The following is a 12,634-nucleotide window of genomic DNA, read 5'->3' on the forward strand; positions in this document are numbered from 1 at the left end:
ACTCGTTTGTATTGATTAAATGCTGTAGTGCATTTTACTGTATATAATGACTTGTCTTATTAGCAAGATTCTAATCCCCAGGAAGGTAAATACATGTTTCATGAAGTCTCTTTATACTTCCAAAGATTAGCATAAAATCTTACACACATGAAATACTAGTACATGAAAATAAAAGTGAAGAAAAGTATTTCTATTTCAATATCTTTATGGATCAAAATGAGAATGTCTGTGTAAATAGATTCTACAAGTATCCTCAGGTTGTTTCTCTTACACCATGTATTATAGCAGGGATAAATAGTTGTGACAACCCAGCAAGAAACAATTCCAACCATAACTAGCCATCAACACAGTCTAGAGCTGTGGTTAAATGAAATCTTTTAGATATTCTTGCTAATAAATGCTCCTAAATATTTTTAGTTTCTCCACAGTCACTAAGGCTTAGAGAGGCTATTTGTCATAAGTCAAGCAGGATTCAACAAGGTATGAGTTCCAGAAGAGTGCAGCTGCTTAAAATTGGCCAGCAAATGGAAAGAGAGTATTGCTTGCAGTAACCCAGCCTCCTGTCAACATGCAAGTCTGTGACCAGCCTAGTAAATGTTTTATTGATTTAATATTAAATTAACTACCCCAGCATAAGGAGCACATTATGTTTAATGGTATTCTGATATTTGTAACTTTCTTTTGCTATAATGCACCTGTAAAATTAGTATTTCATAATATTGCACAAAATACTATAAAATCTAATTATTTTATGTGGGCTTTTCAAAAAGCTTGACATGGGCACTGGTACATGTATTTAAAACGCATCAGAGAACAAGATTCTTTTTAACCACCAATAAGTACATGTGCTGCCCTCTCCCAAATACACTCAATGATGCTTAACTGATAAAGATTTTGTTAATCTCAAATTATTCATTAATGGTTTGTCTATTTATGTTAATTTAATGTTTTCTCTAAGGTTATAGTGGTGAGATCCAAAGCTACAGATTTCCTAAAACCAAAAAATATGTATAATTATCTAGCTACTACTGGTGGAAAATAATATCAAAGTACTTAACCATACCAGAGTAAGAGAGCTGTTGTTGATGTTGATGAGGTTATTTTTCCCTTCCCTTTTAAATAACATCATTTACAAATATTGCATATTTTAGAGAAAATATTTACCTATTTATGAAAAATTTGAGAAAAAACACTTTCTAACTATTGAACTCAATTTCTATGTTGATCAATTCAGTAAAAATAAGTATGAACCATTACAATGTAATTCCTATTAAGGAATTCAATCAATTTGAGTAAATAAGTTTGAATTTGAAGTTCTTAATTAATTGAAATTTGCTAGAATTATACTCAAGGTACCTATTATATTTCTTTTTTTTTTAAAACCCTTACCTTCCATCTTGGAGTCAACACTGTGTATTGGCTCCAAGGCAGAAGAGTGGTAAGGGCTAGGCAATGGGGGTCAAGTGACTTGCCCAGGGTCACACAGCTGGGACCTATTATATTTCTTAAAACAGAATCACAAAATCATGGACTATCAGAAGTGGAAGTTATTTCAGTGGTTATCTAATTGGACACCATAAAAACTCTGGAACTATTCTCTCAACTTCTACTCACACTAAAAAGATAAATGATTGCTCTGTCTCCCTTTAGGATTATAGAAGTAATCCTTAGGGTTTGGTGATATTAGTGCTTATTAACCCCTACCTATGTGCTTCTACCATGGCTACCAGTTGATATTAATTCATCTGATTAAAGTAATTAACTTTTACATAAAAGTATTTTCCAAAATGGTATACTAAGCACAGACACTCTCTCATCAACATAATTGGAGTCCAGGGGAAAGTAGTTTCAAATGTGCCATAACTCCTTATTGACGGAAATTCTTTTCTGCTTTTAGTGGGGTGTTTCCCTGTAGGCATGGTATATCTTCACTGTTTTGGTCATAGAGTCATGGAACTTCCTTTCTTGGGTTTATCTAGGTTGTCCTTGATTCCTAATGCAGATGTCACATTGGTTGTTCTGGGAATACTACTGAGACTAGGATTTCAGGAGCAAGTACAAAATTCCCTTAAAGCTCTGAAATTTATAAGATCCTCTTCTTGTTAAAAGGCAGCAGGAAGGAGTTTAAAATGGAGGCTGAAAATAAAGCTCTTCCTTTCCTCCCTTTACCCCTCCCTTACCAAGTGACCTGACTTGGACCTGACTGGAGGCTTCCACCAAAAGCTCAAAAAAATAGTTTCTGACCTGGAGGTGAATGAGCTTCTTATCCAAAATTAAATAAATTACCTGTGTAACACTTTTCATACAATGAATTGCAATGACTTTTTTTAAAAAGCAAGGATTTTTCAAACTTAATCTAAAGCCATGAATTGATTGATTTTCCTTGACAGAGAAATCAAGATTGAATATCTTGCAATTTATTCAAAGTAGAGATAGGTAACTGATAGATTCAATCAACCCGTAGCCTTACATCCTACAACTGACAGCTTAAAAATAATTCTTTGGTCCACTCCAGCCTTTTCTTGAATATTTCTAATGAGAAGCAATCCACAAGCTCCTAAAACAACAAACTCTACTTTAAGAGATTTCTAATGGTTAAATATATTTTCTTATAACAAGCCTATATTTGAATGTATTTAACTCCTACCTTTTTTCTTTGGGTCCAAATAGAGCAAGTCCAATTACTTTTTCACAAAACATCCCTAGGTATTTCTGTCTCTTAGCTAAATAGCCTTATTTTCTATAATCAGTATTTATATACCATAAAATTAAGGCCCTTTGATGTCCACTATACATTTATCTGAATGTTCTCTCAGTTTATTAATCTCTTTTCTGTAATGTGGCTCCTAGAATTGAGTACAATAATCCAGGTTTATTATGATTTGGATAGACTCTAGTGAGACTATTGAAACATATGGTTTTTTTCCCTGAATATATATGCCTCTTTTTAAAATATGTTTTTGATTTCATTAAATATTTCCAAATTATATGTAAAAATTTCTGACATTCATTAGTTCCAAATTTTCTCCCTCTGTCATATCTATCCCCTCTCCTTGAGAATGCAAGGAATTTGATATCAAGTATGCAAATAAGGTCATGCAAAACATATTTCAACAAGAGCAATTACAAAAAAAAAGACAAAAAAAGTATGCTTCTTTCAGATTTCATCAGTTCTCTCTGTCTTACAACAGATAGCATTTGGCTTCATGCATCATTTTGGAATTGTGTTGATCAAAGTAGATTGATTTTCTTTACTATATTGCTGTTTCTGTGTACAACATTCTACTGGTTCTGCTCACTTCACTCTGCATCAGTCCAAATGTCTTCCAAGGTTTCCCTGAAATCATACTATTCATCATTTCTTATAGCATAATAGTATTCCATCAAAGCTAAATACCACAACTTGTTCAGTTGTTCCCCCAAAAGATGGGCATTCTTCTTAATTTGCAATTCTTTTTCCATCAAAAAAATAACTAAATATTCTTATAATTCATTTAACTTTTCATTTAAAAATTTAGATGCTGAAGGGGCAGAGCTGAGATGGCCATGGAATAGCAGGAACTTTTGGAATATCCTCCCAATTGAACAATACAAAGCATCTCAAAAGGACAGAAATCAAAATCAGTTGAGAAAAGGGGCTCTCCAATGGGGCACAGCCCTAAAGGTAGGCATGTTTGGGGATTTCCATACTATAAGAAGGGAAAACAACACTTATCAAAGCAAGAGTTGATCACCTGTCCCCAATACCACCTACCTCTGCAGAGTCAGAGCAGGGCCCTGGCAATTTCTAAATTCTCTGGGTTTGGCTAACCACAGACTTACCCCTGAAGCAAGGGGTGGAGCCTGGGCAGCATAGCCTGAAGATTAGGCAGAAGCCAGGTGGCCACAGCAGAGGCAGCAGAGACTGGAAAAATAGCCGCAGGGCAAAACACTTTAAAGTTCACTACACAAAGAATTGCCTGCCCTCTTCACTCCAGCTTCTGGCTGGAAGAGAAGATAGCACCCAAGGCAAAGCCCTGGGAGACAGAAGCTAAGATAGCAATGTCCACCAACATGCAGGAAACACAGTCCACAAGTAGCAAAAGAAATAATCACCAGCAGAAAAAGCTTTTGACCCTGGATAATTTCTATAGTGAAAAAGAGCAAAATACAGAAGCAACAGCAAAGAGTGACAAACAAGCAAATACATCCAAACTGTCCAAAAATTTGGATGCTAAGCCATTTTTCTGCATATTTAATGCTGATATTATTTCATTGTCTGTGTTTCCTTTTAACAAGATATAGTTTCCCTGATTATGAATTTAAGTATATCTCTTTTAAAGTCTATTTTTGCTTTTACTTTATCTGAAATCATGAATGCCCTTTTTAATTCTACTGAAGCATAACAGATTCTGCTCTGGTCCCTTATTTTGACTAGGTGAATATCTCTCTGTTTCAAGTGTGTTTCTTATAAGCAGCATACTGTTGGATTCTGTTTTTTAATCCATTCCACTATCCACTACCATTTTATGTTTATCTCATTCACATTCACAGTAATGATTCTTAATGGACATTTCCCTCCATCCTATTTTCTTCTTTTTATCTCTAACTCTTTTTTATCTTGTCTTTCTTCCAAAATATGTTTTGCTTCTGATTACTGCCTTCTTTTTATCGTCTTCTATCATCTCATATCTTTCCTCTCCTACTTTCATGTTTGGTAAAGTTGATTTCTCAAACTCAGTAAGTATCTATATATGTTTTTTCCCTCTTTGAAACAATTTAGGTGTGAGTGAGGTTCAAACATTACTTATTAGATCAAACAAAGAAAATGAATGTCAAAATTGTTTTCTTCATGTAATTGAGTTTAAAAAATATTAATAAATGAAAGGGAGAAAGAATAGCATTTACCCTTATTGATGCCTTTATTTCTAATTATCTATTACATCTCCTCTGAAATTATCCCCCTCTCAATTAAAAAAACTATCCCCCACTCAAACTTACAGTTTATGTTTCACAGAGGTTTGTTTCTACTACTGCTTCTAGGATTTTAGGGGTAAACCTAAAGGGTATGCTCCTAACATTATACCTCATAAGCTTTCACCAACATACAATTAGCATTATTAATCCATCAGTAGTCAACTCCTAAAGAAGGTATTTACTTATGGAAAAGTAGAACATAAGTTAGAAATTATTTCCTATCAAAATCTGGGGTATATTATCCTATAAATAGAGCCTTGAAGGAGAGTCACCACGAATGTAAAGTACAATGGAAATGAAAGACATAGGAAGATAATGTGGCCAAGGCAACTCACAATTACAGAACTGTAGAGCCTCTTCTTCTTACAGAGTCCTCATCTAAATTCATTGTGTGCCCTGGTATCAGTCAGTGAGACATGAAATCATTCTACTGCTTGTATGGGCTTCTTTCCAGAATACAGTATCTCTTTAGGACCTGAATATCAGCTGACTGTCTGGGCCAGGTCCTGGGCCTCTGCTTTGGTTCTTCACAGACACAGTTTGGTACTGGACAGGCCAAACTGCAAGTTTTCACAGGCTCATTCTTCTATGAAGTGCTACAATCTTCAGCACCTCTAGCCTATTGCTCTATTATTTTCAACAGAAGGTACTGGGCTCATTCAGGAGAGGCAGAAATCTTCACCTAGAATTGGCAAAAAGTCCATTTCTCTTCCATCATGTGCCTCAACTATGATATTTCTCTCTTCCCAATAGAAGGTGAGAGAATGATAGTCTCTTCTCTTTGATAATTTTTAAAGAATATGTTTCATTGATACCTTCTTTCTTGACATCACAGTCATTTCAATCAGTCAGTTGATAAACATTTATTAAATACCTATTCAATTCCAGGCACTGTACTAAATGCTGGGGATACAAAGAAAAGTATGCCATGTTAGTGGGCAACTGCTTTGTTTTCAGTTTTGCTTGGACATTTGTTTCTAACTTTAACTTCTTTAGAGTATATACTTAATATTTTGGTTGATAGACCAAAGGATCATGACAGTTTAATAACTTTCCTTGCACAATTCTAAATTCTGATTAAATAAACTCTTAGTCACATTAATGACCTGTTTTCCTATAACCCATCATCATTGACTCTTCCCAATTTTTGGTCTTCTTAAATGGTATGAGTTAAGAGCCTATATTTATTTTAATATTCTATAATTTATTATTAGTGCTTATTTGCATGAAGTTATTTTTAATTTGTAATTCTGCATTTAAAATCTCTGTTCGTATGTTTTGAGTCCTTATCACTTGAAAATGTCTCCACATGCCATATGTTTGTTTCAATTCCCTATATTATCTGGATATAAAATGTATCAATTCTATATGAAGCAATGTTGTCATGCTCTAGAATTTCTCTTCTAAATCTATATTTACTGTTTTTATTTTTCTAAATGCTTTTAAATTTTATCCAGTCAGAATTATGCATCCTTTTGCCTATGCCTTGTTGACATATTCCTCTCCTAATTATAGTTGCAAAAGAGGCTTAATTTCATTTATTCTTATGGTATAAGGTTTTTGTATTCAGGTCAGATATGAATTTTGTTCTTTTTGTGGCTTATGGTATCATATGCTCATTGATAAAATACTAATTTTGCTTTAAATAATTTTAGCCATTTAAAAGCAGCTCTTAATCTCATTTATTACCTTTATATGATTTTATTTTTAAGTATTTCAATTGTTACTCTAATTTTTAAGATTTCTTTTTTGAAGTTTATTATGTTTTAAATTAATTAATTTATTTGTCCTTTTTATTGCATACTCTATTAATTCATCCTACATTTGTCAATTTTATTAATATTTAATCAGATATTTAAGCTTTCTTCTAAACACTGATTTATTTTTAGCATCCCATAAGTTTTACTATGTTGTCACGCTCATAATTATCTTTAACATAGAAACTTACTATTTTTGTAATTTATTTTTTACTAACTCATTATTCATTTTGCTCATATGTATTCTCCTCTTCTTCCTATATCTTTTACTCATATTTTATTTGTTCAGTACTATTTTTATTGTTAACTAGTAAAGTATGGCTATAAATTTATATGCAGATATATAGATATATTATATTTCATTAGGACCTGACATATAATCAGGTTTTGTTAACCTACAATGAGATACTAAAAATGCATATCATTTAATATTTTCATTCAGAAATTGATATAAATTAACAAGCTCTAATTTTTTAACCATTATATCAACTTTCTATTTTTTTTTTTATTTACCCAGCTCTTAAAAGGGAATAGGTTGGGAGGCAGAGTGAAGATGGCAGTGTAGAGGCAGCAAACATTCAGACCTCTGAAAACCCTTCCATACTGATTGCAAACTAAATGCTCCTAGGAGACTGAAAATCAAACCTAACAACAAGACAGAGCCAAGGAACCCTCCTGATGGACTCAACTTAAAAGGTAAAACCCCAAAAGCTGGAATTTGAGAACACTCCAGTTTAAGGGGAAGGAAGAAGGAAAGTCCTGGGACCACTCCCCCATCTAGAGCACTAAGCCTCCAGCAGTAGCTGGAACCTCTGGGTGGGCAAAGAAGCTGGTCTGGAGGAAGTACCTTGTGGGCAAAGCTGCGCCCGGATCAGAGTATCCAACGCAGGCAGTGCTAAAGCAGATAGAAGAGAAACACAGAGTGTAGAGTGGGAGGCATAGTTGCACCAGCGTAGACACTCCATATTCTACCCCCCCCCTTCCACAGGTTTTGGCCCCAGGGCACATTCAGCAACCCAGCCAGACTTAATCTCATCAAAGCCTCCAGAGGACAGGGAAGATCAAGCTCCAAAACCCCTTCCCCACAGACTTCAATGAGAGATTTACTGACAAAACTCCAAGGTTGAAGGCAGAAAGAAAAGCCCAAAACCACACACACACAAAAAAAAAAATGAGAGGAGCAAGAGCTCAGGCAGCAGCAGGGAGTAAAGGGGGTAAATATGAGCAAACAACAGAAAATGAAAAAAGAAATTACAATCAACAGCTTCTATACAGGCAATGAACAAAGAGCAAACAGAACAGAGAAGGATGAGGGAACTCCAAGCAAAAAGACAGAAAACACATTGAATTGGATACAGGCTCTGGAAGAACTCAAAATACAATTCAAAACACAATTAAGAGAGATTGAAGACAACTTTAAAAGCAAGATAAGTTATCTGGAAACAGAAAACAGCATCTTGAAAACCAAAATTAATCAGCTTAAAAATGAGGCAAAGGAGATGAAAGAGGAGGCAAAGAAGATGAAAGACAACCTCTAAAGACAATAAGACCAGAAGGAGAAGGATGACAAAAAGCCAGGGATGAAATTCAACAATTAGAAGCAAATGACTTCACAAGGCAGCAGAACACTAAAAAACAAAATCAAAAGGATGAAAAAAATTGAGGAAAATATGAAGCTTCTGATTCACAAAATGCAAGATTTAGAAAACTGTTTCAGGAGAGGCAACTTAAGAATAATTGGTCTACCAGAAGACCATAACAAAAGGAAAATCATGGACATCATACTACAGGAAATTATCCAAGAAAACTGCCCCAATATTCTAGAACAAGGGGGAAAAGTGGGGATTGAAAGAATCCACAGATCACCTCCTATACTTAATCCCCAACTGACACCACCCAGGCCAAATTCAAGAACTATCAGACCAAGGACAATATATTACAAGCTGCTAAGAAGAAGTCATTCAGATACCATGGAACCACAGTGAGGATAACACAGGATCTAGCTGTATCTACACTGAAGGACTGAAAGGCATGGAATATGATATTCCAGAAATCAAGGGAACTAGGTCTACAACCAAGAATCAACTACCCAGAAAAACTGACTATATCCATATGGGGGAATGTATGGTCATTTAACAAAATAGATGAATTCCAAGCATTTCTAAAGAAAAGACCAGACCTGAACAGAAAATTTGATGGCCAAGCACAGAACTCAAGAGAATCATCAAAAGATAATTTAAAAAGAGATGGAAAAAAGGAAAACAAAACAAAAGAACAAAAAAAACTTTTTTAAGAGACCCAATAAGTTAAAATATGTGTCCCTATAAGAAAAGAGGTCATTGGTAACTCTTAAAAACTGTTATTATTATCTGGGCAGCTAGAAGAATTGCACTTAGAGGGAACACTGACAAACCAAATAGGATGAAATACCAAGACATAAATATGTATATAGATATTTGTATGCACAAATACATATACATATATGTGTTTGTATATATATATGTGTGTATATATATATATATAAAACTAGAGCTTTAAAAAGAGGTTAATACAAAAAGAAATGGGGAAAGAAACAAAAGAGGGTAAATTTATATGTCACAAAGAAGCTCATGGTGGGAAGGGGGAGAACATCAATACAACAGAAGAGTAAAGAGGTTGGAAATAGGAAATACTCAACTCTAACATCCATTGAAACTTACTCAAAGAGGGAAAAACAATCCAAATCATTGGGGCAGAGAATTGATTTGTGCCCTATAGGGAAGTAGAAGGGTAACAAATGGACTGATGGGTAGGGAAGCAATACAAGGGAGGGAGAGGATATGGGGGGATAGTTTAAAACACTGTACAGAAAATGAGGGGGGAATAAGAAGGGAGGGAGCAAGAAAGGGAAGTAAAATAAGGGTGGGAATTAGGGGGACTGATTAAAAACAAAACATTGGTGCAGGAGGAAATAGTGAAAGAAGAAAAGGCAGGACTAGGAGTAGAATTCAAAATACTGGGAAATACGCAGCTGGTAATCATAACTCTGAATGTGAATGAAATGCACTTACCCATAAAACACAAGCAAATAGCAGAGTGGATTAGAATCCAAAACCCTACCATATGTTGTCTACAAGAAACACGCATGAGGAAGGTAGATATGCATAGGGTAAAAGTAAGAGGATGGAGCCAAATCTATTGGGCCATCAACTGATAAAAAGAAAGCAGGAGTCACAATCATGTTATCTGACAAAGCCAAAGTAAAAATAGATCTAGTTAAATGAGATAGGGAAGGTAATTGCATCCTGATAAAAGGCAGTATAGACAATGAGGAAATATCAGTACTCAACATGTATGCACCAAATGGCATGGCTTCAAAATTTCTGAAGGGGAAACTAGTGGAGCTCAAGGATGAAATAGATAGAAAAATTATACTAGTGGGAGACTTGAACCTTCCTCTATCTGAACTAGATAAATCAAAACAAAAAATAAATAGGAAAGAAGTAAGATAAGCGAATGAAATCTTAGAAAAATTAGAGTTAGATAAGTAGATAGTGATAGATAGATAGTAGATAGAGATAGATAAGATAGATAGAAAGTAGAGTAGATAAGTAGATAAGTGGAGAAAAATAAATAGGGTCTAAAAGGAATACACCTTTTCAGCAGCATATGGTACATTAAAAAAGATTGACCATGTATTAGGGCATAAAACCATTGCAACCAAGTGCAAAAGAGCAGAAATAATAAATACAACATTCTCATTGCATCACAATGCAATGAAAATAATAATTAGTAAGGGTACATGGAGAGGCAAATCAAAAATTAATTGGAACTAAAACAATGCGATTCTCCAAAATTGGTTAGTTAAAGAACAAATCATAGAAACAATTAATAACTTCATTGAAGAAAATGACAAAGATGAGACATCTTTTAAAAAAACTATGGAATGCAGCCAAAAAAGTGCTCAGGGGGAAATTCACATCCTTGAGTTCATATATTAGCAAATTGGAGAGGGCAGATGTCAATGAATTGGGCATGCAAATTAAAAAACTAGAAAGTAAACAAATTAAAAATCTTCAGATGAAGACTAAATTAGAGATCCTAAAAATCAATGGAGAAAATAATAAAATTGAATGTCAAAGAAATATTGATTTAATAAATAAGACTAGAAGCTGGTACTTTGGAAAAAAACAAATAAAATAGACAAAGTACTGGTCAATCGAATTGAAAAAAGGAAAGGAAAAAAAAATTTGATAGTATTCAACATGAAAAGGGAGACCTCACCATAATGAAGAGGAAATTAAGGTAATCACTAAAAATTATTATGCCCAATTTTATGGCAATCTAGGTGATATGGATGAATATTTACAAAAATATAAATTGCCTAGATTAACAGAGGAAGAAATAGACTACCTAAACAACCACATATCAGAAAAAGAAATTGAACAAGCCATCAGAGATCTCCCTAAGAAAAATCCACTGGTCCAGATGGATTCACAAATGAATTCTATCAAGCATTCAAAGAACAACTAATCGCAGTACTATACAAACTATTTGACAGAATAAGCAAAGAAGAAGTTCTACCAAATTCCTTTTACAACACAAATATGGTACTGATTCCAAAGCCAGACAGGTGAAAAACAGAGAAAGAAAACTATAGACCAATCTCCCTAATGAATATAGATGCAAAACATCTTAAATAGGATACTAGCAAAAAGGCTCCAGCAAGTCATCACAAGGGTTATTCACTATGACCAGGTAGGATTCATACCAGGAATGCAAGGATGATTCAATTAGAAAAACCATCCACATAATTGACCATTAAGCAAACTGACAAAAATCACATGCTGATTTCAATAGATGCCGAAAAAGCCTTTGACAAAAATACAACACCCATTCCTATTGAAAACACTAGAAACTATAGGAATAGAAGGGCCTTTCCTAAAATAATGAGCAGTATATATCTAAAACCATCAGCAAACATCATCTCCAAATTGGACAAACTAGAAGCCTTCCCAATAAGATCAAAAGTGAAATAAGGATGCCCATTATCACCTTTATTATTTACCATTGTACTAGAGACACTAGCTGTAGTAATTAGGGAAGAAAAAGATATTGAAGGTATTAAAATAGGCAATGAAGAGACCAAGCTATCACTCTTTGCAGATGATATGATGGTCTACTTAAAGAACCCCAGAGAATCAACCAAAAAGCTAATCAAAATAATCAACAAGTTTAGCAAAGTTGCACCAAATAAACCCACATAAGTCATCAGCATTTCTATATATTTCCAACACGTCTCAGCAGCAAGAATTAGAAATGGAAATTCCATTTAAAATCACCCTAGACAATATAAAATACTTAGGAATCTATCTGATGAGACAAACACAGGAACTATATGAACACAACCACAAAATACCCTCCACACAATTAGAACTAGATCTAAACAATTGGAAAAACATTGATTGCTCATGGGTAGGATGAGCTAACATAATAAAAATGACCAACCTACCCAAATTAATTTACTTATTTAAATGTCCTACCCATTGAACTACCAAAAAAAAACTTTAATGAATTAGAAAAAAACATTAAAAAGTTCATTTCAAAGAACAGAAGATCAAGGATATCCAGGGAAATCATAAAAAAAAATGCAAAGGAAGGGGGCCTTGTAGTCCCAGATCTCAAACTATACTATAAAGCAGTGTTCATCAAAACAATTTGGTAATGGCTAAGAGACAGAAAGGATGATCAGTGGAACAGATCTGGGGAACGTGACCTCAGCAAGACAGTCTATAACAAGCCCAACGATCCAAGATTTTGAGACCAAAGCCCACTATTTGATAAAAACTGCTGGGAAAATTGGAGGACAGTATGGGAGAGATTAGGTTTGGACCAACATCTCACACCCTACACCAAGATAAACTCAGAATGGATGAATGCCT

Source organism: Monodelphis domestica, chromosome 1 (genome assembly GCF_027887165.1).
Source record: "Monodelphis domestica isolate mMonDom1 chromosome 1, mMonDom1.pri, whole genome shotgun sequence".
In the NCBI taxonomy this organism is placed as follows: Eukaryota; Metazoa; Chordata; class Mammalia; order Didelphimorphia; family Didelphidae; genus Monodelphis; species Monodelphis domestica.